The sequence below is a fragment of the Triturus cristatus genome, chromosome 1_2, assembly GCF_964204655.1.
Source record: "Triturus cristatus chromosome 1_2, aTriCri1.1, whole genome shotgun sequence".
Taxonomy (NCBI): domain Eukaryota; kingdom Metazoa; phylum Chordata; class Amphibia; order Caudata; family Salamandridae; genus Triturus; species Triturus cristatus.
In genome coordinates this window covers 578740620-578764708 of record NC_140580.1, presented here as the reverse complement: position 1 = coordinate 578764708, position 24089 = coordinate 578740620, and positions in this window count along the sequence as shown.

The window sequence follows — 24089 nt, the reverse complement described above, 5'->3', positions numbered from 1 at the left end:
ATCAATGAAATCATTGAAAGATTTGATCCAGGCAGTTCAATTGACGCCAATATTTTGCTTTGTGGCGGTATTTAAGGGAGGCGGTGGTTTTAGGAATGCCGCAGCATCATAACCTGTGGACCTTTCTGCTGTCGGGAGTGTCTGCTGCCCACTTGGACCGGCACCTTTGTTAAGCTCTAGCCTTGCGCTAACATTTCAGTTGTCTCTGGTTGTGAGGGGCCGTCTTCTTATTTGGCAGTGTGTGGTTCCTTTGTTTCTGGCATAGGATCGACCCCACTCTCACCTCGTTGCATTGTACCTGGTTTCCACTGCCTTTATCATTTTATTGCATCAGAAATGTTTCCGCTTTCAAAGCTTCCTTGCACTCGGCTATTACTGCCTTTAACGTTTCTCTGTACCTGGTTGTTGCTGCCTTTGGCGTGGTGGTACTGTATGAATGACGGCTCTGTGTTAGGCTGTGGAGCAGAATCTCTTGTCTCAACTTTGCCAACAAATTTCTAGCTGTTGACAAACAAACTTTCTGTAAGGACTTTACTCTGCCCAGGCCTTGCACTGGCTGGAGTGGCGCTTTGACTACACATATAACAACCTTAGATTTTTCATTTCGACTGAGGCACACGTGGCACCATCAGCAATTTTTTGGACCATGGCAAACTCTCCTGGAGAGCACTCTCAGTTCTTCGGGCTGCAGGGTTTACGTAATCCCCAATCTCATCATCAGTTGTAGCGTCCTCCCCTGTGCAGGTACATGTAAATGATCACGCCACACACGGAGCTCGGTATTACACATCTTAATTCTTCAGACTGTAAACGTTAACTGCCCGACTATGTCATGAATTTTCTTAACCACACCCAATCACTTACATCACTCTTCTACGGCGTCCGTCAGGGAATAGAGGGGGTCCAGCTATCTCTAACACACAGGACACTAAACAGAAGTGATCGGAAGAGTTGGTCTGAGGGTCTAATATTTATACCTGTTGCCAGCTTTGAAGTGGGAGAAACTTCTAGACTTCCCTCCACATCTGATTCTGAAATTTCCATCCTTCCCCTGCCCTAACTCAGAGGGGTCTGGTGTGACAACAGACTAATGTGAAGTCCTTTGTAAGTGTGCTGAGGCAGTCCCTTTGAAGTGCAGGTGCGGTAGGTGACAGCTCCCCCCTCCCATTAGGTTGGGATGGCCGATCCTGCCAACACCCATTCTTCCTTTGTGATGCTGTCTGGGAGGAATACACAAAGGCTAACTGCCAGGTACACCATCTCATTTGACCCAAGATACATGCTGCAGGCATCAAATGGCTAGGACATAAAAATTACAACTTTCTAAAAGTGTCATTTTCACAATTGTGACGTAAAATCCAACTTTACCAATAAGCAGGGTTTAAAAAAGAAAATCATTTAAGACCAAATTTGACATTCCTACCTACCTGCTCCTATTCAAAAGTTAACCCTTATTAAATGCAATAAGGTAACCCAATGCCTTTGCAGTAGTGAAAAACGAATGTAGAAGTTAAAAGTACATGTCCAATGTTTTAAATACACTGCACCCTGCCCTAAGGCCTGTGTAGAGCCTAACTTCGTGGTGACATATATGTATTAAAAAAAGGAAGGTTGAGGCCTGGCAAAAGGTTTATTTTGCCTTGTCGAAATGGCAATTTAGAACTGCACACAGCCTGCAATGGCAGGCCTGATACATGTTGAAAAAGGCTTCTTAAGTGGGTGGCACATTAAGTGCTGCAGGCCAAATAGTAGCATTTAAATTCGTGGCCATGGGTACATGTAGTACCACTTTACTAGAGACTTATAAATAAATTAAATGGCCCAATTGGGTGTAAGTTAATTTTACCATGATTTAAAGGAGGCCGCACAAGCACTTCAGCACTGGTTAGCAGTGGTAAAGTGCACAGAGTCATAAAATCCAACAAAAACGGGTTCAGAAAACAGGATGAGTGAAGGCAAAAGGTTTGGGGGTGACCCTGCAGAGAAGGCCAGCTCCAACACTTGTGAATCATATGCTCAAATGGCCACAGAGGCTTCAAGAAAACTGAATTGGAGCATGCTCAGTAAGCAAAGGCAAGGCACAAATTTATAGTTCTACGTGAATTGGTCTGCAATGAGGATCATGTGATTGATTCAAACAAAGGAGGTATGCATGTGTCTGAAGACTGAGATCATGGGAAATTAAGAAAACAACTTTCAGATATCAACAAGAACGTAAACATTTCGGCTGAACAAGCTAAGCAAACATTCTATCTCGGGCGCCAAGATGTAAAAGAGGGGCTTGAATCATAAAAGATGGACACTTCCTTTAGTCATTTGTTAGTAGAAGCAAAGAAAACATGACTGATGAAGTCTACACTTACAATAATGAAAAATTATTATTTCACAACACATATACTAAAGCTACATTAATGTCAGTGCTGTGGTATGAAAAGCAAAGGCATACACGTCTTTAAAATGTGGTAGTGACATTGATTTTAATTTGGCATACCTGAGTGGGTGGCAGTGAAGAGTTTAGGTGCATGGCCTGGTTGTCACCCTGCCTCAGAAGAGGCTACTTCTGCTCCAGCTGCTGCTACCAACACACTGATACAGTATACAAGTAAGTTAGAGTGTATGAAGACTGGTATAATCAATTGAGAAACTGAAAAGGGGGTAAAGCTGAGTGTAGATGAGATGGGGGCCTATCTTTGAGGGGTGAGGAGAGTGTGACATGAGTGGGGAGTTTTAATATAATGTAAAGAAAAAGCAGTTTTGGTTCTTACCTGGCCTTGGATTTTCGAGAACAGGCACGCCATGTAGCAGGTCAGGGTGCATGGTGGAGAAGATCTATTCATCGGGATGAGTGAGAGGGAGACAGAATTCGAGGTCACCTCCAAGAAGAGCCTGTGCCACCTGCACCATGAAAGATTTCACCTTCACCCTACCACTTCTTTTTTATTTCTCTCATGATGCGTACATCCACTCCAAATGCACTAACAATTTGTCAATTCTCACCACATGACCATCTTCTCCGCTTCACTGAGAGTGCATGGAGGCAGGCCACGTTTTGTGTAATGTTTTGCAGCGTATGTAACTACAAGATCTGTCGCCTCCGTAGGGAAGTTCCTTTTCCTCTTGAGTGGAGTAGCTTGCATCATGGAGGCTGTAGCAGCTCTCTTTCAAATTAACACTGTCCAAATGTAAGAGGGCAGAGCTTTAGATGTAGGTTGTACTTAACGGTATCCATTTCAGAGAAGTCACATTTTTTCACTGCAAAGAAAAGCTGTTTTTTTACAACTTTTGAATGGAAGCACATTTTGTTGGATGCGGGAAACTGTTTGGTTTGAGGTGAGATTAGCCCTGTGGCCTCTTATTTCAGACAGTTTGGATGTGTTGCATTACAGTCGAAAGATATACAGCCATTCCACTGTGTGACAAAAACATGACCTCACAGTAAAGTCCAGTGCAAAACCTCAGTGGCAACAGCTGCATCACTGGACTCCTAATTGAAGACGTAATTGCCACCACATTCTTAACAAAGATGGATGACAAGGAAGCTGGTCACTTAATAACAGGTTTCACTTCTTGGACTGAGAATCGCTATGCACCACAACCTGTGGAGTGCTAAGACTACTCCGACATCAGGCAAGTGAGTGTAACTGACATTCAGGGCCTGATTCACAAAAGTAATCTGAGACAAAATCCTAATTTTACGGCTCCTCAGGGGTGTAACACAGGACCCCGCGGTGCGGGAGGGCCAAAGCTCCAGGGGGGCCCCTGAGCACAGCACTCTTGCCTGAGAGCTCTTGATTGAGCCCGGAGGGGGCCCCTTCACATTCCTAGCAGGTAGGACCCCTAAATTTTCGTTACGCCAGTGCGACTCCTAAATGCCTTTTGTGAATACCGAAAGTCGTAAAGCTAGGATTTTGTCTCTGATTACTTTTGTGAATCGGGCCCTTAGAGAGCAAGTAAAGTATCTATATGATTGCTGCTCTGTTTTGACATTGGATATCATTTCGATTGTTCAATGTCTTCATCTTTCAGACCAAACTCTGGAGGAGGACTTAATTTCTTTGTTGATTTGATCTTAATTTATGCGAAAATCATTACGAGGCAATACCAATGGCTGAATGTGCACTATACCAATAAACATAGCATATATAATTATAACATACGCTTTTATGTTATTAGTCAGAAAAGTCACCAAATGTCACAAAGGTGAAATGATGTGAAGCATGAACTCGTCAAACTTACTTCATTCTGCACTACACCCACTCTCTGGATCTGGAATACATTTGCCCGTATTAAAATACACCCTTCCCTGCCACTAATGCACATAAACAGTCTTCCTGTTACATGTGGGCAGTCTGCAAGCATTTAAAAAGAAGTAGCTTGACTTGTCACATGGAAATGATTTTTAATGTGACATCTCATAAGTGAGACTCTATGTTGGACCTAGATTTAAGCAATCTAGGAATTCACTAAGTTGATATTCCTTAGTCTTGGGCCTCCAGTTAAATGAAGTAATGACAATCTATTGACTTTTTGCAGACAGGACTGTTTAAAAACACACTTAACACCGCTTGATTTAGGTGAAACAGCAAACAATTCACATCTACATTTTATTTTATGTATTTATTAGTTTTCAAATACAACTCTACAGTAAACATGCAGATGCATTCGCTTTGTAACCTTGGAGTTAGCGATCAGGCACGGTTTTGTAGGGTCACTCCCGTCTCCGTCCCCACCATACAAGCATTGCAGAACAGTGTGCTGTGTCAATACAACGCGATATTCTAAATTTGCAAAAACATTAGTGAAAAACGTTCCATTTATGTTTTTTCAGCTCTGCGATGCTGGTTCATTTCAAGAGTCTCCTTCATTCTCATTTCTCAGAGTCAAATATGTTCTAAAGGGACTCCATATATCACTTGGTCGGGCCTGTGGGACGTGCAATTCTTCATCATTCTCAGTTCTCTGTCTTATAACAGCGCCTCCTTGTCTTCTAACGGATTTTGGGAGCCCCAGGCAAGTAATGTTTTAGGTAATTCAAGGCCTGTGGTGACAAACAACCTTGAATATTACATTAAGGATTGAGATCCAGAACTAAACACGCTGCTTAATTTCAGCTGGTGGTTTCCTGTGCTCCGCACCAGCACTTACTTGTCAACACCAGCACTTATTACAGTCTGCCACATGGCGGCACTTTTTATCTAATTTAAAGTTCAGCACTACACCAGTTGTTCATTAATTCAATATACATTAAAAATGACTAACACTTGCCGCCCAGGCCATTCTTATTGCAATGGGGGCCTTGAATAGCCTGAATTGTCACACTTGCAGGAGTGTGATGCTTAGTAGTTTTGTTGGTTCTGTCATTTTTTACAAATTAAGCACCGACTACACAGAACTAAACTCGAGAGAAAGTTCACTCTTCAAGGGGCACCTTGGAAGGTGAGGGCCCTGGGCAATTGCCCACTTTGCCCGTGCCTTGAAACGTCTCTTTCTATGAAGGCACTAACAGCTGACGTCTGGTGTTGCATAGCACATTCACATGCTCCATGGAGCTGTAGACTCTACAGTATTATGGGAAGATGTACCTATTAACTGGTATTTAGGGAACACACATGAAGCCTATCCTCACCAAAATGTGTCGTAATTCTGGAATCAGGTATTTTAAGAGTGGCAGCCCTCCGTAAAATGTTGTAACTTGCGGAGTGGGATGTTCATCTTAATATTTCCATTGCTCTGGAGCACACTTCAGTAGAAGAGCAGCCTGGGCCAAGTATCCCACTCTAGGAGAGAGGCCATGACCTTGCCTCCGCAAGCCACCCCCTTTCCTGTCTTCGGCCCAGATGAGCTCCTTGATATAGGCTTTCACTGCCAAATGTTGACCCGGAAAAAAGATAATGATAATAGGAGATTTCATGTCATGAGTGGAGAACCCTGAGAATGAACCTGCAACAGAACAAGTTGAACTTCTTGAGTCCCTTGAGTTTGACCTCAATGTCACACAATGTGCAAATTTAGTATTCACTCAGATCAGGGCCATACTCGTGGTCTGTTTATTCATTTAACACCTTTTTGCCTGTTTCTGGAACAAACCCCACCTCTGTTCAGACAGATCAAACATTTAAGAAGGCGGAGGACTAAGAGTGAAAATTCCATTTGGCACTGTGTGGCTCAATCTGTGATAAGCCCTCAGCATACCCTACATCCTGCATCCCTTCTTTGCAGCAGGATATCAAACAGGTCACAGTCATGAGAAGGACCAAAGTGAAACCAGAACACCAAGTGCCCAACAAATGGTTTAGCACTGTGTTTGCACCCCTCAATAGAAATGGCATTACATTAGAACATCCATGGTGCAGATAAAACATGAGGATCACAGGGGTCGTTGAACAATGCACAGACTGCGGCGCTTAGAAGTTGTCAGATGAGTTAAAAGATAGTTCTACTCTAATTGTATCAATAAGGGCAATCCTATATATTCCCCTTAAATTGACTAAATCAGAGGCGCTGAAAAATGCTCCCTTTTGCAATCGCAAAGCACAGAGAGAATCTGCAGTCAAGCTTTGACTCAAAAACAGCACAAATATGGGAGGGCATAACAAGAAAACATGAAGCATCATCAAATCTTCACAGCCCTCCATCTAACTTACAGTCACGTCTAACATGCCCACATGCCTACAAGATGCTGCAACCATTGGTGGGGCCAGTGGTCGCCAGAGCTTCCGATGAAATAAGACCATTAAGTCTAACAATGATTGCCTGTTGACATATATCAGATTTTTTTCAATTACCTCCCCAGACATTGAACTAATAGTGAATCCCTCCATCACCACGGGTAGGTCAACCAGCTCTTTGAGGGATCCTGAAGATATATGTTTAAGTTCCTGATCAATTTTTTTTGTTGAGCCTTTCGAGGTGATTGTTGGATGTAGCATCCACGTGTGTTTTACACTATTTTAAATGGAGCTTCTTTCTTCTCACAGTCTCAGAGTAATGTATTGAACAATAAACTGAGGAGGATGGGATTGGAACAAACTCTCTGAATTTAAGAATATTGTATACTGCCTTCAAGTAGTTTTCACTGCTCACAAACTGGCACATGCATCAACCAAAAACCAACTCGCAAAAATACCGAATCGCAAAAATCACCCGTTAGCGAGTGGCAAAAAACGATTCCCAATGCATAAACAGACTGGCACATGCATCAACCAAAAATCAACTCGCAAAAATACCGAATCGCAAAAATCACCCGTTAGCGAGTGGCAAAAACCGATTCCCAATGCATCAACAGAAATCGGGAAAAAATAAAGAATCGCTAAATAATTCCCCGCAAAAATAAAGAATCGCAAAAAGAAGCCCTGTCAAAATAAAGAATCGCAATACAATAAATCGCAAATACCGAAATCCCTAATAGCGCCCGGCATGTGCCAATCGCAAATGACGATTCGCTAATGAATGCATCAAAAATCGCAAATACCGAAAATCCCAAAAATCGCAATTTTGCATGAGCAGATTAAGGGGAATCGGAACCAGGAGGTAAAGTTGCATAAGAAAAAAAATACCTAAAAAAATTCTAAAAGTGCCACAGATGCTAACAATCAGTAAGCCATACAAATAGGGCCAGGAGACCCTGGTACCTTGCACAAAATGGCAGCCCTCTACGTGCTTGCAAGGAGGATGCGAATCAATGCAGCAGGACAGCGCAGGAGAAGGGTCAAGGAGAGAGTCTTCAGAGTGCGCATCACATTGCTTAGCCAAAATGAGGATGAGGTTTACGACAAGTATCGTCTCAACCGTGCCATGATCATGCGCCTAATTGCAGACCTTGAACCACTACTGCAGCACCAGACACGTCGGACCAATGCTATTCCTGCGCACGTCCAGGTCCTATGCAGCCTGCACCTACTGGCCTCTGGAAGTTTTCAGGGGGTCATCGCCGTTGCGGGAGGCGTATCACAAAGCGCACTATCACGCTTCTTCCACAAATTCATTGATGCCATGCTGACAATGATACATAACCACATCAGCTTCCCCACAACCCCACAGCAGTTGGACCACACCAAACAGGCATTCTACCAGGTGGCCCAATTCCCCCATGTCATAGGATGCATTGACTGCACGCATGTCCCCATCTGTCCACCCTCAGCCAATGAGTACATTTTCCGTAACCGCAAGTCCTACCACTCCATCAACGTGCAGGTCGTGTGCGATGCAAAGCACATCATCACGGACCTAGTGGCACAATTTCCAGGGAGCACACACGACTCCTACATATTCCGACACAGTGGCATCCACAGGCGCCTACTCAATGGAGAATTTGGAGAGGGAGTCCTGCTTGGTACGTACACATACCTCTTCATAAAATGAGCATCACACATGTATATTCATCACTGCCGCTAAGCCTTTGCTTCCATCCTGTAGGTGACAGTGCATACGCCCTGCGTGAATACATCCTCACCCCCTACATCAATCCAGCAACACCACAGGAGCAACGCTACAACGCAAGCCACATAAGCACCAGAAATGTGATAGAGAGGACATTTGGTATTCTGAGGAGTCGCTTCCAAATCTTACATAAGACTGGTGGTGCCTTGCAATACAAACCAGACACCTGCTGCAGGATTGTAGCAGTATGTGCCATGCTGCACAACATCGCAACCAGAAGGGAGATACCCATAGGGGTGGACGGAATGACGACTACCGGGATGACCAACCACCCGCACAACACCGACAGGCACACGTTCCTAACACAGCTGAGAGCCAAAGGAGGCGGACATACATCACGCAACATCATTTCTGACCCAGGTAAGAATGAGCCATGACGATATCATTAGTGGTGCTACTGTTTAATGCACAGGAGCACTGATGTATGTGCGGTCACACATAAATGTGAATTACAGTTCCCCCACACAATGAGGACCAAAACATGCCCGTTGTAGTCACGGGTGTGCAATAGTACAATTGGACAGGGCCAAGGTTACCGCACCATGGTCAGGGATGCCGTACTGTATGACTAGTGGCGCTTGCCACGAACGCCCATCCTCCTATCACCTGTCTCCTCCACCTCACCACGGCCTGTCCCTGTGGCTGTGGAGCAGCGCGAACTGCGCCTCCTGGTGCTGGTCTCCACCACGGATACGCTGCTGACGAACAAGTTACTTACCTTCGGTAACGCTTTTTCTGGTGGATACAGTATCTGCCTGTGGATTCCTCACCTTGTGAATATCCCCTGCGCCAGCATTCCACTGAACTTTTTTCCCCAGCTCTCTACGCCGACGTGGACGACGTCATAATGCATCGGCTCCGCTTGCGACTCCGTATGACGTCACCGGAGCCATAAGAGAGCCACGTCGGCGTGATGACGTCAGTTCCACCCATTTTTTCCGTGCCTCCGGTGGACCAACGACAGATTCAAAGTATACACAGTATACAATATACAACCAAATATACACAGTACATAAACAAAAGGAAAGCTAAACAAAATAGGCATTTCCTACAATTGTACCAGAAAGCATAACAACATCTCAAACAAGACAACTTTTAAGGTATACAAAGGTGGACAACGGGGAGGCGGCCGGTCCAGTGAGGAATCCACAGACAGATACTGTATCCACCAGAAAAAGCGTTACCGAAGGTAAGTAACTTGTTCTTCTGATGGATACATCTGCCAGTGGATTCCTCACCTTGTGAATAGATTCCCACAGCAGTCCCCACTCCCGGAGGTGGGTGTCCACCTTCCTATACCAGAAAGTCTTGCAAGACAGAGCGCGCGAAGTGGCCCTCCCTCCTCATCTCAGAGTCCAAGCAATAATGCTTTGCGAAAGTATGGAGGGAGGCCCAAGTCGCGGCTTTACAAATATCTGCCACAGGAACACCCCGGGCCAAAGCAGATGTAGATGATTTAGCTCTAGTTGAATGAGCCCTAATACCCTCAGGAGGAACCTTACCAGCCAGGGCATAGCAGATCTTGATGGCAAGGATGATCCATCTTGATAGAGTGCGCTTGTGCACCGCTCTTCCTTTGGAATGTCCAACATAACCCACGAACAGCTGATCGTCCAGACGATAGTCCTTCGTTCTGTCCAAGTAAAACCTAACAGCTCTCTTTGGATCCAGGCGATGAAGCCTTTCCTCCTCCTTGGAGGGATGAGGAGGTGGATAAAAAACAGGGAGAGTAATAGACTGCCCCAAATGAAACGGAGTAACAACTTTGGGCAGGAAAGCAGCCCTGGTCCTGAGTACCATCCTTTCAGCATGTAATGTTAGAAAAGGGGGTTTAGAACTAAGAGCTTGAAGCTCACTCACCCTCCTTGCCGAGGTTATGGCTACAAGAAAGACCGTCTTAAAGGACAACAGCCTCATAGGACAACTATGAAGAGGCTCAAACGGGGACCCAATCAGAAAAGTTAAGACAAGATTAAGGTCCCACTGTGGCATTACAAAAGGAGTAGGTGGAAACTTGTTTGTAAGGCCTTTGATAAACCTCAGTACAACCGGAGATTTAAATAATGACGGTTGATCAGGTAGACATAGAAAAGCCGATAAGGCCGATAAATAGCCCTTGACCGTGGCCACAGCACAGCCCTGCTGAGCCAAGGAAAGAGCAAACTGGAGCACCTCAGAAAGATGGGCTTTTAAAGGGTCAATGGATCTCTCTCAACACCATTTTACAAACTTGGACCACCTGTAGGAGTAAATGGACTTGGTGGAGTGTCGGCTGGCCGATAAAATAACATCCACCACATCAGGTGGGAGAGAGAAAGAACTCAGGTTGCCCCGTTCAATCTCCAGGCATGAAGGTGTAAGCTCTGGAGGTGGGGGTGTAGAACCTGCCCCTCCGACTGCGAGAGGAGGTCTGCCCTCAGAGGGAACGGAGCGGAGGGCACGAGGAGAGGTGGATAAGATCTGTGTACCACACCCTTCTTGGCCAATCCGGGGCGATCAATATAACTTGGGCCCGGTCTTGGCGAATCTTCCTCAGAACCCGAGGAATCAAGGGTATGGGAGGAAACGCGGAAAGGAGTTGTGAGCCCCAACTCAACTGAAACGCGTCCCCCAATGCCCCCTGCATCGGAAACTGGAGACTGCAGAATGACGGGCAGTGCGCGTTCTCGCGGGTGGCGGACAGGTCCACCCGAGGGGTTCCCCACGTCCGAAAGACGTAACGAACCACCTCCGGTTGGAGCCTCCACTCGTGGTCGGCGGAGAACTGCCGACTGAGACTGTCCGCATGCACGTTCAGCACCCCGGCCAGATGATTTGCCATCAGACAAATCCGATGGTCCTGAACCCAGGACCAAAGACGCAGGGCCTCTCTGCAGAGACAATACGACCCTACTCCTCCCTGCTTGTTGACATACCACATCGCGGTAGTGTTGTCCGTCAGGACTTGAACAGACTGACCGCGAAGGGAAGGGAGGAAAGCCTTGAGAGCCAAACGAATCGCCCGCAATTCCAAAAGGTTGATGTGAAGCAACCTTTCCTATGGAGACCAAAGACCCTTGATCTCCAGATCCCCCAGATGAGCACCCCACCCTAAGGTGGAGGCATCCGTTATCACTGTGGCCACCGATGGAGGTAGATGGAAGGGCTTTCCTTGAGACAGATTGCCCTCCACGCTCCACCAAGATAGATCCGCTGCAGCTTCTCTGGAGATCCTGATCGACTCCCTGAGATCTCCGTTGTGCTGATAACACTGCCTGCGGAGGCACCACTGGAGCGCCCTCATGTGCCAGAGTGCATGGTTGACCAACAGAATGCAGGAGGCGAACAGACCGAGCAGGCGAAGGACCTTCAGAAGAGGAACAACCGCTCCATTGTGGAATAAAGGGACCATCTCCTGTATGTCGAGAATTCTTTGAGGAGGAGGAAATGCCCGACACACAGTAGTGTCCAGTACCGCCCCTATTACCAGGTTGCGTTGAGAGGGCAGCAGGTGATATTTGGGCACGTTTATCGAAAAACCCAATTCGAACAACAGCTGAGATGTTACCTGCAGATGATGCTGCACCATCTCTGGGGACTCTGCCTTCAGAAGCCAGTCGTCCAGGTAGGGGAAAACCGGAATCCCCGACCTCCTGAGATGGGCCGCTACCACTGCCATCACCTTTGTGAAGACTCGAGGTACGGTAGTAAGACCAAACGGGAGGACCGCAAACTGGTAATGTTGCAACCCAACCGTAAAACGGAGATACTTCCTGTGCGACTTCAGGATTGGAACATGGAAGTACGCGTCCTGCAAGTCGATCGACACCATCCAGTCTCCTTGCTGCAACGCTTGAAGAACCTGCGCAAGGGTCAGCATCTTGAATTTCTCCTGTTTCAGGTAAAAGTTCAAGACTCTGAGGTCCAGTATCGGACGCAATCTGCCGTCCTTCTTGGGAATCAGGAAATACCGGGAGTAGCATCCCTGACCCCTTTCCTGCTCCGGAACCAATTCTATTGCACCCTTTTGAATCAAAGCTAGTACCTCCTTCTGCAGAAGAAGCAGATGGTCTTCCGAGCAGTAACCTTGGCAAGGAGGGTAAGGGGGAGGAAACTCCCGAAAGGGAAGGGCATACCCAGTCTCCACGAGGTTTAAAACCCAAAGGTTAAAGGGACATCGCGCAGCTGTGGGGCTCGGGTAGGTCTCCTACGGTGTCAAAATGGAAAGAAAACATGGATTGGTGCATGTTCCGGGAGAAAACCGTGTATGTTGCTAGAGGCAAACCAAAAAAAATGGAACAAGATGTGGGGTCCGTGGAATTCTTACCGCGGAGATATATGCACGCCCCCCCTGGTGATCGCCTCCGATGTAGCTCTGTCCCCTTAGCTCGGCTATTCCTGTTCCTTCCTGGAATTGGTACTTGGGTTTTTCCCTGCCCCCCTCCTACCTCGCCTAATACTAACTTTTGCCTATAGTGCCGCTGAGTGGCGGCTGCCCCCCCCCCCCCCCCCCATGTGAGAGCAAGTTCCTGCTTATGTAGTTTCCATGCCTGGTTTTAGTTTTGTTTTGTTGTTTCTTTTTCATAAAATGTTAATTCAAAACCTTCTTGTTGGATGGAGTCTAGTTGTGGGCCTGTTGGCCACCCTCCCATGTAGGTTGCTCATTTGTTGGCTGTACTGTGCTTCCCTTTTGCATACTAGCGGCCGGCCTCGGAGGTTGTAGGCCAGTGACTGTACATAACTGCTGTGTCAATAAAGGTTTTTAAAAAAAAAAACAAAAAAAAAAACCCAAAGGTCGGTTGTAACAGATTTCCAACCCCGCAGAAAGGGGGACACCCGACCCCCCACAGGTCTTCAATGATCCAGGATGGGGGATCTAGGGCTGCTTCCCTGAAGCTTCATTGGGAGCAGAGGAGGCAGAAGATGAAGAGGGGTTGCGGCCAGAACCTCTCCGACCTCTTTGTCTCCCTCTATAGGACCTATAGAGGGGATTCTGCTGTTGTTGCTGCTGCTGCTGCTGCTGCTGAGGCTGCCGGTAGGAGCGAAATGAAGACCTCCCAAAACCCCTGAACTTCTTAAGTCCAAATCCTTTAGCAGGAGCCTGCAGACCTAAAGATTTAGCTGTTACCCTACTCTCCTTAAATCTCTGTAGGGCAGAGTCAGCCTTTTCAGCAAAAAGTTTTTGTCCTTCAAAGGGCAAATCCACCAAGGTGGCCTGAACGTCCGTAGAGAAGCCAGACGAACGAAGCCACGCCTGCCTCCTAGTGGCTATAGACGACCCCATTATTCTCGCCACCGAATCAGCCGTATCAAGGACCGACTGAATCACCTGTCTCGCAGCGGCCTGAGTATCTGCGACCACCTCCATAAAGGACGCCTTATCACCGTCTGGCAGCTTAGGGGCTAAAGATTTCATCGAGTCCATCAAAGCATGAACATAGCGCCCTAGCAAGCACGTGGCATTAGTGGACTTAAGCGCCATGCTCCCGGATGAAAAGGTTTTCTTAGCCGCTTGATCAACCTTTTTGGACTCCCTGTCCGCAGGAGTCTGAGTGAATGCTCCTGAAGCATGCTTCGAGCATGACGCCTGCACCACTAGACTTTCTGGCGAAGGTTGCGAAGATAGAAAATCTGGATCCCAGGAGCCACCCTATATCTTCTCGCCACCTGCCTGGAGACCGCTGGTGAAGATAGCGGCTTACGCCAGACTTCCACAATTGGCTCCAAAATAGCCTCATTGAAAGGCAGCAAAGGCTCACTGGTCGAGGAAGGCGAATGTAATACCTCCGTAAGAAGATTAGGCTTATATACCGCAGAGGGCAACTGCAAATCCAACAGCTCTGCGGCCTTTTTTATCACCATATGATAGGGAGCCAGTTCCTGCGGTGGAGAGGACCTAGTAGAAGAATGCTCCCACTCCGGAGTCGTGTCCAGGCCACTAGCCTCCTGAATCCCCTCAAACTCATCAGAGGACGTGTCAACCACACCTTCCTCCACCTCCACTCTATATCGTTCTTCATCCAAGACCCTTTGGGCCTCTCTTCTTGAGCGGATCCGTGGCACCGGCATCGCCGGCGCCGTACACGGAGTCGGTGGAGCCAGAGGTGTCGAGGTCGGTGGCGCCGGAGTCGGGGTCGGCGGCGCCGGACGCGGCACCGAGGTAGACGGCAACGGCGTCGAGGAAGGCTCCGAAGAAGGTCGATCCATTCGAAGCCGAGATGGATCCCCAGACGGCGCCGGAAACTGCCACGAAGGCGCCATCGGCAGGAAGGGCATAAACGGGGCCTGAGTGTAATGCTGCGGCACTCCCAGAGTATAGGCCAAAGAACCCACGGGACCAATAGGTGCACCGGATGGGAAGGCAGCCCGTTGGAAGATTCCATACATTGTATTAAAAAAATGTGACGAATCCGTACCCGGAGCCGGGAACTGTGGATAATGGCCTGGTCCCGGATCCGTCTGCAGAGTACCTGGTACCGGCGCTGCAGTGTCCTCCACAGGCGCCACAGGCTCATCGGGCTCTAGAGAAGGCTCTTCTCCTTGCTCTTGCTCAGCCTGGAACCGGTGACGGCGCCGGTGACTGCGCCGGGGACTGCGCCGGGGACTGCGCTGGAGCCCGCTTCGGCGAAGGAGATCCCCCAGGAGACTTAGAAAGAGAAGGAGAAGGAGATATATCCTTACTTCGGCGTCGAGGCGAAGTCGATCTCGACGCATTGCTCTTCGAAGACGGGCGCCGAGAGGAATGCTTCGTTTTCTTATGGTGTTTCTTCGACTTCGAAGAATGCGAAGTCGACGACTCCGGCCTCGATCTCTCCTTCTTCCTACCTCTCTTCTCCTTTTTGGCCTTGGCCATGAAGAGCTTCGCCTCCCTTTCTTTCAACGCCTTGGGATTCATCCTCCTGCAGCTGGAACAATCTTCTACGTCGTGGTCGGATGAAAGGCACCACACACAATCATCATGGGGTCTGTCATAGACATGTGGCCCCCACATTCCCTACAGGGTTTAAAACCCGACTTCCTTGTCGAAGACATAACAAATTTTTTCCAATAGTAACACCAAACGACTACAAAGTAGCAGGAGAGTGCTGGAAAAACCTCTGCACGTCGACGGCGCGTAAAAAAGGGAACAGACGTCATCACGCCGACGTGGCTCTCTTATGGCTCCGGTGACGTCATACGGAGTCGCGAGCGGAGCCGATGCATTATGACGTCGTCCACGTCGGCGTAGAGAGCTGGGGAAAAAAGTTCAGAGGAATGCTGACGCAGGGGATATTCACAAGGTGAGGAATCCACTGGCAGATGTATCCATCAGAAACTTGAGGCAGCCTCACTGCCGTCCTCCCCTCCCAAGGTGCTGCCACTGAAAGTTCTGCTCTGCAAGTGTTCCACTGCAGTGGTCACCTGGCCTAAGGCCTTTGCCACATCACCACAATAATGGCCGAGGTCCACCTGCAGTGATACGGAGCGTCGGGACAATACAGCAGTGCTGTTGCACAGCCTAGTGATGGCCTTGGTTGATGCAGTGGAACGGAGCAAGTTCTGTCTGTGCCTCCGTCGCTCACTGTGATGCCCTGCTCTGATGGCATGGGTGAGTTCCTGGAGGTCCTCACTCAGTTTTCCATTCCCCTCTGCCACAACTGTGGTCATGTCCCGCACTGCGTCTGTCAGGGTACACATTTGCTTTGCAAGGCGCGACATGTGTAGGCTAATAGTCCCCATGTGTCTCCCCTGCAGGCGCTGGACACGCAGCATCTGTGCCTCGATGCCACCATATGGGGAGCTTGCCTGGTCGGCTACATCAGAAGTACTGCGCAGGGACCTGCGCCGCTGCGTGAGTCGGCCACGTGCTGGTGGTGGTGCTGGCGGTGTGACAACTGTAGGACTTGGCCCAGTTGGTGTTGCAGGACTCAGGCATGCATCCATCACCTGCATGGGAGGGACTTGTGCCCTGCGTCTTGGCGGTTTGGTTGCAGTTGGCGCAGCAGGTGGTGGTGGTGGTGGTGGAGGTGGTGGTGGTGGTGGTATAGTTGCTGGTGGAGGTGGGGATTGACCCTCCTGCGGAGTGTCGCCATCAGAATCAGCTGGTGTCTCCGAGATGATGAGGCGGCCGCTGTCATCTGAATCGCCAGGAGATGCATCTGTGTGTGAAACAGTGCATGGTTAGTTGGATTATGACTACATCTGTTTGTAATTTTTCATACATGTCCTTCTATTAATTACATTATTTGAGTCTATGTTTTGCTTCTACTGCTGACCGGAATTATTTTTGCATTTATGACTATACTTGCACACCTGGCTGACATGACTACGACTCCCATGATGCACTACTGATATGAGGGAATATGTGTGGTGCACCTCTGCCTGCACACTGTGATCGAGCTGGGGGGATGGGAATAGGTATACGATATGCAGAGTATGGGCGCAGGCATTCATCATACCTTGTTCAGTTGTGGCTGCGCCGGAGGTGTCCATCTGCGTGACTCCCACGACCGCCTCTGGCTCGATGGTCCCCTCGACTAGCTTCTCAAGGGCAGTGTTTGCAGGCACTGTGGATGGCCCCCCTCCTGTGCCAGCTGCCTCCCTGACCCTTTCTGCGATCCTCTCCTTGGCCCTCTTCCTGAGGTCGTACCACCTCTTCTTTAGTTCATCGATGCTGCGGGGCGTCACTCCCACGGCATTGACCCTCTCCCTGATGCGCAGCCATATGCGTCTTTTCTCCGCCTCTGGCACCTTGAGAGACAGCTTTCCGAACAGCCTATCGTGCTTGCTGCTCACCCCCTCGATCAGGTGCTCCAGTTCCCGGTCAGAGAACTTTCTCTTCCTCTTCCTGGCTGTTTCAGCGGTGCCTGGTGCATCCTTGTCCATCCTGGTGAGGGTAGGGTGGAAGTGTTGTCAGTGAGGATTCTGTAGCCTCAGCCTGTGTCCTGTTCCTCCTCCTGTGAGCTCCTCAGGCGAGTGAATGAGGGTGGGGCAGCTGTACTTCCTGGTAGTGATGTCATAAGCCCGTTCCCAGAGCGACCCGTTTTTTTGCGAAATCGCTATTACCGATTTTGCTATTACCGATTTTGCTAATACCGAAATTGCTAATACCGATTTCGGTAATACCGAAATCGCTTTTTGCTAATCGGTGTTTGCTCTACTCGCTATTGTGGATTCGGTAAATAATAGCGATTTTTAAGAAATCGCTATTTTTTACCGAATCTGTTGATGCATTCAGAAATACGATTCCTTAATAACGATTCCTTATTTCTCGCTAATAAGGAATCGCTTTTCCAAATTTTGATGCATGTGCACCAAAGTCAGTGTTCAGTTTCTGTGGCAATCCTCGACAATGCCTACAGCCACATTTCATTGAACAACACATACAAAAAGTCAACAAACAAACATTTCACACAACAACATATATCATCTCAACAAAACGGAAACAAAACACCCATATTTAAAAAAAATCATACTGACTGTCAGAATGCTTGTTTTTAGTGTTAAACTTCTAAAAAGTAGTCTGAGTCCTGCTCGAATTTTCAAAATAATTTCGCAGACATTTCATTCTCATGTTTTATCATTGAGAGCTTTAGCAGAATGTTCTTTTTCTTAGGAAAAACTCCGAACTGTCGCACAGAATAATGTATATTTCTACTGTCTGAGGTTCTGCACTTTTTCTACGGAAAACCTATGGTTTTGTTTATCATATTGTGAAATTTATCATTGGATTCTGCATTCTCCGAACAAAATGGAAACTTTACCATGTAGAAAATGTCTTAAACAATCTACATTGGCTATTAGTGTGATTAGATCATGAGCTGTTCCGCATTTCATGAAAGAAAATGAATGGCATCCGCTTTGCTGTTGCTGGATTCCCTGCCTCTATGTCAGAAAGGTCTTGGTATGAACCCTTTGCTCTCACGGTGGTGCTTATTAGACTCTCTTATTGTGTCCAATACAATGATGGTCTGAAGTTGCTGCGTGCTTTTTTAGAGTATGGTTAGTACTAACATCTTGGGTACATGGTAACTCGAAATGTAATAAAAGACTTAACATGCATGTCAAGCCCTGCCCTTTAACATAGACTGTGATTGATAAAGTCAGTAGGGTAACCTCTGGCACCTGCATGAGCTGGGGAAACCCCCACAGGACATTCAAAGCTTGCTCTTGTGCCAAAAAAGCTGACAGTGTAGTTGTAGCCACCTCAAAGGCCTTCCCTTCCTTTTATGTGTCGGTGGACAAGGAGGTGGATTTCCGCACAGGCTCCTTCTACTCAGGTGAGCGGGCGAGGGTGGCTCTTGTGCCCACGTGTGATGGTTTTTTTCTTGCTTTGTAGTCTATTGTCCACCTAGACCCTCTCCTCCACCTCCCCCTGCCACCTGTGTGCCATTGCTCTTCTCAGCCCTCTATCACATACACACTCTTCAAGCCACGGACAGACATCATGTTCACAGCCCACTGTCTGCGGCTGTGTACAGTGCAGAGGGAAGGAAGCACTCCTCTGCAGTGCCATATGCTTCCCTTGGGCCACGCATGCTGGTCTTTGCAACCACAGGAGGTATATTTACCTCTACCTCCTCCACTTGGAGGCAGCCAGGCCATCCGGAGCCCAAGCAAAGGACACCAGTACCTGCGGGAACACCGCCGCCATCTCTGTGGATTTACATCGACCCCTCTTCCTCAACACATTCTTCACCTCCCTCACCCTGTCTTGAGCCCCAAACCTCCAGAATGAGGGGGTCCTAACTCTCTTCCTGCTCTCTAGTGCACCAGCCTTACAACTCCCAGCATGCAACCTGCTTGTTTCATAAACATGACTTTAGTTTGGCATCAATAAATTAACCAAAGTATCTTTTCCCTGAGACCTGCAAAGTGCAATTTGCAGATGGTTTATATTTCAAGTACATATTATGGTTTGAAATACCTATCACTAATCCCACAGCTATCAATCGTGACTTGAGAACCCAAGTGATCTGTAGGCCCTTGTCTACGCTACGCGACTGAACCCTGGCACGCTTAGGTACCCTGCAGCATGTTTTTACAAATCTGCCATCCAAGCCGTTGAGATTCAGTAGATATTCATGAACACTTCTTGCAATAATACAAAATCAGTCGGTCTGTCTTTCCCAGTAGGGTTTGCACCACCTTGCACTTTGTACCTCATTAAAAGCATCATAGCAGACCTGACAGCAAAGGCAGGATTCGGAACCTTGACTACAACTGTACACCTAACAACAATAACGCAGACTGCAATGGACCCGGCGGAAAGAGGAGATAAGGGCAGAAAACCCCATCTGCTCATTGCAATGTGGCACTCCTCGAAATGTTGTGAAGATTGTGGGGAACTGGGGACCATCAGACTGCTGCTGGTGGAAGGGCCCTGCAGCCTCTGTCTCCTTGAGGAAGCGACAGCCCTAATATAAGACTTATATTATGAACTTGTCCATATAAAATATACAAGCACGTATTCTGCGTTTACCAGCTTTTTCATAGGATGGGTGATGACAAACCCCAGAAATTACAGGATATTCATTTACAGGCTAGAGAAGCTGGAGTCGAGTAACCCTAGAGAAAGACTGCACAAAGTTAAAAGAGAATTAAACCATAAGAAGGACAAGGACCTGCCAGGATCCAGGAAGGTATCCGAGGGAAAACACAATAAAGGAGTAAGAGCACAGGGCGGCTTGATGAGCGGAACTTTGATCTATCAGTTTCTGAAACTGCTTGCAACGTTGCCAGACACCTGAGATCTGTGCAGATGCACTTATGTGCTGCAACATCATCCGAAACAAGGAAATGCAGACATCTAGAATACGAATCAGCCTCAGTATCAAGAAGTTATTGCCTTGTACACTCCTGGTGTACCGCCTACTCATTCACTACACTCCTGTTCACCAAAGTTGCTGCATTGTGTGATTCCGCTTGCACCAGCCATGCCATCTAGAGTGAAGTGCAGCTGGCTCCTGTCCTAGAGCCGACAGTAGTGCTCCACATGAGCTCCCCAGCCAATCCCTGACAGGAACAATCTCTTCATACTGTTCACTACTGATGGTCTCTTCATACTGTTCACTACTAATGTAGTTTCCAGCTTAAAGCGCATGTTAAAGTAAGACCAAGACACCATTATTTCACCACTTAAATATTTTATGTTCACAACCCCACAACATCTTTAATTACTTCCTCCCAAGTACAAGCACTTTGGTCTTCTGGCATTGTTGAGTATATTCCCACATTGCAGCATGTTCCTAAGAGATCTAGCTAGTGTTGGACTCCATTAGGAGTGTGTTTCAGACTAGCTACGTTGGCTACCCACACACATGTCCGCATACATTAACTTCCTACCGCAGGGGACAGGCTTCAGGTATTGAAGAAGGTCAGAGAAGAAGATACCAAACATGGTCGGGATAGGCACACAACCTTGCCTAAGAATATTTTACCAGGATTCTTCTTGTGCCGCCTTTTTTAGGGGTCCTGTTGTCACTGCTGTGTCCTGTAAGTAAACTGTCCATGCTTGTATGTCAGAATACCAACTGCAGAATATTGCTATCGTCACATAATCAAGGTAAGTATATATAGGTACGTTTCTATTTAGCCATTGTTAATTTCTCATCTTCAAGGATCATGAGTATGGAGTTAAGAATATCAAACCTGCACTTACCTATGAATACTGCCTTTGACAATAGAGTGGTAGTCAATATTCTGTATTCAATAATTTTAGGTCGATATAAAAAGAAAAGGCAATATTGTGATAGCACTCTCTCTCCATGTGCTTTTCCTGCTTTCACCCTCTAGATTTTGGTACCCAGATTGTAGCAAGTGATTACATTTAATAATCAATTTTGAAATACTGAATTTGAGAATTCAAAATGTTGAAAGACAATTTGTCAGATAAAAATCATTCTTGAGAATCTGCAAAAGGTAGGGAAAGATGGAAACAACATCACAGACCCGATTTCAACACATAGGGCTGGAAGATGCTAACACCTCTCTCTTCCCCGATGTTGCTCCATAATAGTGATAGTCTGGGGATATTAGTAAACCCGAGGGCCCCTGAATCAAGAATACTGGACAGGTGCGAGACTGACTACAAAATGTGTTGCTGCACAATCGCAACTTCTTGGTCGCCATACATATCCTCAGGTGGAGTCTATGTCAGCTTGGTCTAGGCCTAAGCTCCTCCTCTGCTGATCCCAGGAATCCTACAACTGTCTCTGTAGTGACAGGGTGCCGCAGGTGCTCATATGCATCAATTACGGCTTCGAGACCCATGGGCTGATAAGAAGCAAGCCATGCAACAGCGCCTCCTCTTCCAGAGTTGAGCTTTTTAGGATTCCTTGATAGTTACTTCAGTAGATCTGGATTTACGTGGAAACTGAGGATGTTTGCAGCGTTCCTGCCCTATTAAGTCACTTTGTATGGATTAGCAAGGGTTTGGTGCTACAATTGCAAAAGCATTTGGCACTGCACTCGTGTCAACATTTGGTCAACAATGTTCTTTAATAGGCATTGCTATTTGCACAGCTTTGTATTGTGGGAGCGCCTGTGTTAATCATTTGTAAGTCTAGGCCATTTTTAGCAAAAGTGTGCTCCCCAACATAATAACCCATTCCTCACACAAGCCAAATTCACATATATACAATAACACATTTGACACCCCATCCAATACCCTCATGTACACCACCAAGCACAGACGCTTCATACGTGGCAAAGTGATGCCCAATGACAAAGTAGTCCACCACAATTTGCCACGGAATGGACAATTCTTCCCTTATGAAATAAAAACCTAAAAAGTCTTAAGGTTGACACCCAGAACAGAACCAGACACCACAAAGACTCCTTACAACCTCAGACCAAATAGGGTCACAAGGAGTTCGCCCCAATATACTAAGGGAAGCCAATAACAACGAAAAAGTTGGCTCCCAATTGACCCTGAACCTTTAAGTGTATTACCTAAAGTTACAGGCACTTATTGAACTAGTGTCAGGTTCTTCTTCTTTCTTTTTTTTTCATTTTCTACTTTTATATTTTTTGGGTTGAGGTTTGAGGCAACTTTGTAATCACTCTATGGGTGTATCTTATCTTGTGAATCTCTACTCAACTGGACTACCAGCCTTGCCATGCTGAATATCTTTGGACTCTAGAACAGATTCTAAGTAAGACCTTTTCACAGGAACCACCATTTTGTTTTCAGCCTCCATCCCTCGTGAGTCAACCACAAAGGGCACGCAGGTCCCAAACTACTCTATCCCCTACGATAATAATATTTGGCATTAAATCAATCGGTTTTGTTTTTTCTCCATCCATAATTGATCCCTATATGCAATTTTGCTACTTTTTGTCTCATTTTACCCATTAGTTATTTCCATTTTCACCAACATTGCATGTTTAAAAAAAAATTGTAACTGATTTGTGGTTATGGTTAATTCTTGAATTTGTACTACACGCCTGACTCAAGAGGAATGTCTGATGCTTTGGCCAAACTACAAAGGTTGAACAAGGGATCTCTCACAGAAACCAATTTACTGTCAGTATTCAGACTCTTTGGGACTTGTTGGAGCTCAGTCATTTCTCACATCAAAACAATGCCCTGTGTCCCCCACAAATTAACAATGTGATTGTCTACTATATTGCAGGGATGTAAATTGATAATACTTACAGCAGCTAGCCAGAGCAGTGCTGCATAACTGCATCAATAGGCCACATTCAGCAATCATGAAAATGCTCAAATGTGAAGTACTATATGCATACAGGTTATTGCAACCTGATGGTATTTAGCAGAAACTTTGAAAAATGCACTAAAGTGCATTTTTCAAAGTTTCAGGTTACACACACACATGCCCTTGCGGCATGTGTGTGCGCAACATGGGTGCACACCGCAATTTCAGGGGTGCAACAGGGTTTCCTTTTAACACCTTTGCACCCTTGAAATTCCTTGCACAAATTGCAAGTACCTATTGGTACTCGCAAATTGCTCATGCAAATTCCCATTCATTCCTATGGGCCTGTAGGCCCATAGGAATGAATGGGAATCCATTCCTTAATTGCAACTCGCAATTTGTGACTCCCAATTAAGGAATTTTTAGGAATCGCTATTTTTGTAGCGATTCCTACATGCATAGGCTTTTGCGAGTCCTTAACTGTGATTCCTTATTAATCGCAATTAAGGACTCGCAAAAGCATATCTTGATGCATGTGGCCCTGTATGTTTTACACTAGTTTACTTTCCGCGTTAAAAAAGGAACCTTACATGTCGATGAAAAAACATGTTGAATATAGTCTGATGAATGTGTATCATTTGCTTTCTTAAGAAGCCTTACCATTTTGTATAGCACTTGGTTCAATTTTATATCAAGGTGTGTTAAAATTTCAAAATAGCAGCAAATAATCCCACCAAATATGCCGCATAAAGCCGCATAATTAATCTTGTCTTGACGCAAAATGTATTCAACCTTACTGCATACTTTGTGTGCCACAGCTTCATAATTCAAGTTGCCCTTACTACAGGAGACTGTTACCCGGTAGGTCAAAAGGGAAGACTCAGCAGACCAAATGCACTTTACTAGAATTAGAAAGCACCTGGCTGTACTGATTTCTGGAGCAGGAAGATTATTTGGATAACACTTCTTCACTGGGCTGAGACCTGCAATTGATGTTCTTTTTCCCTTTCAGATGTTGTTATGGAACCGATC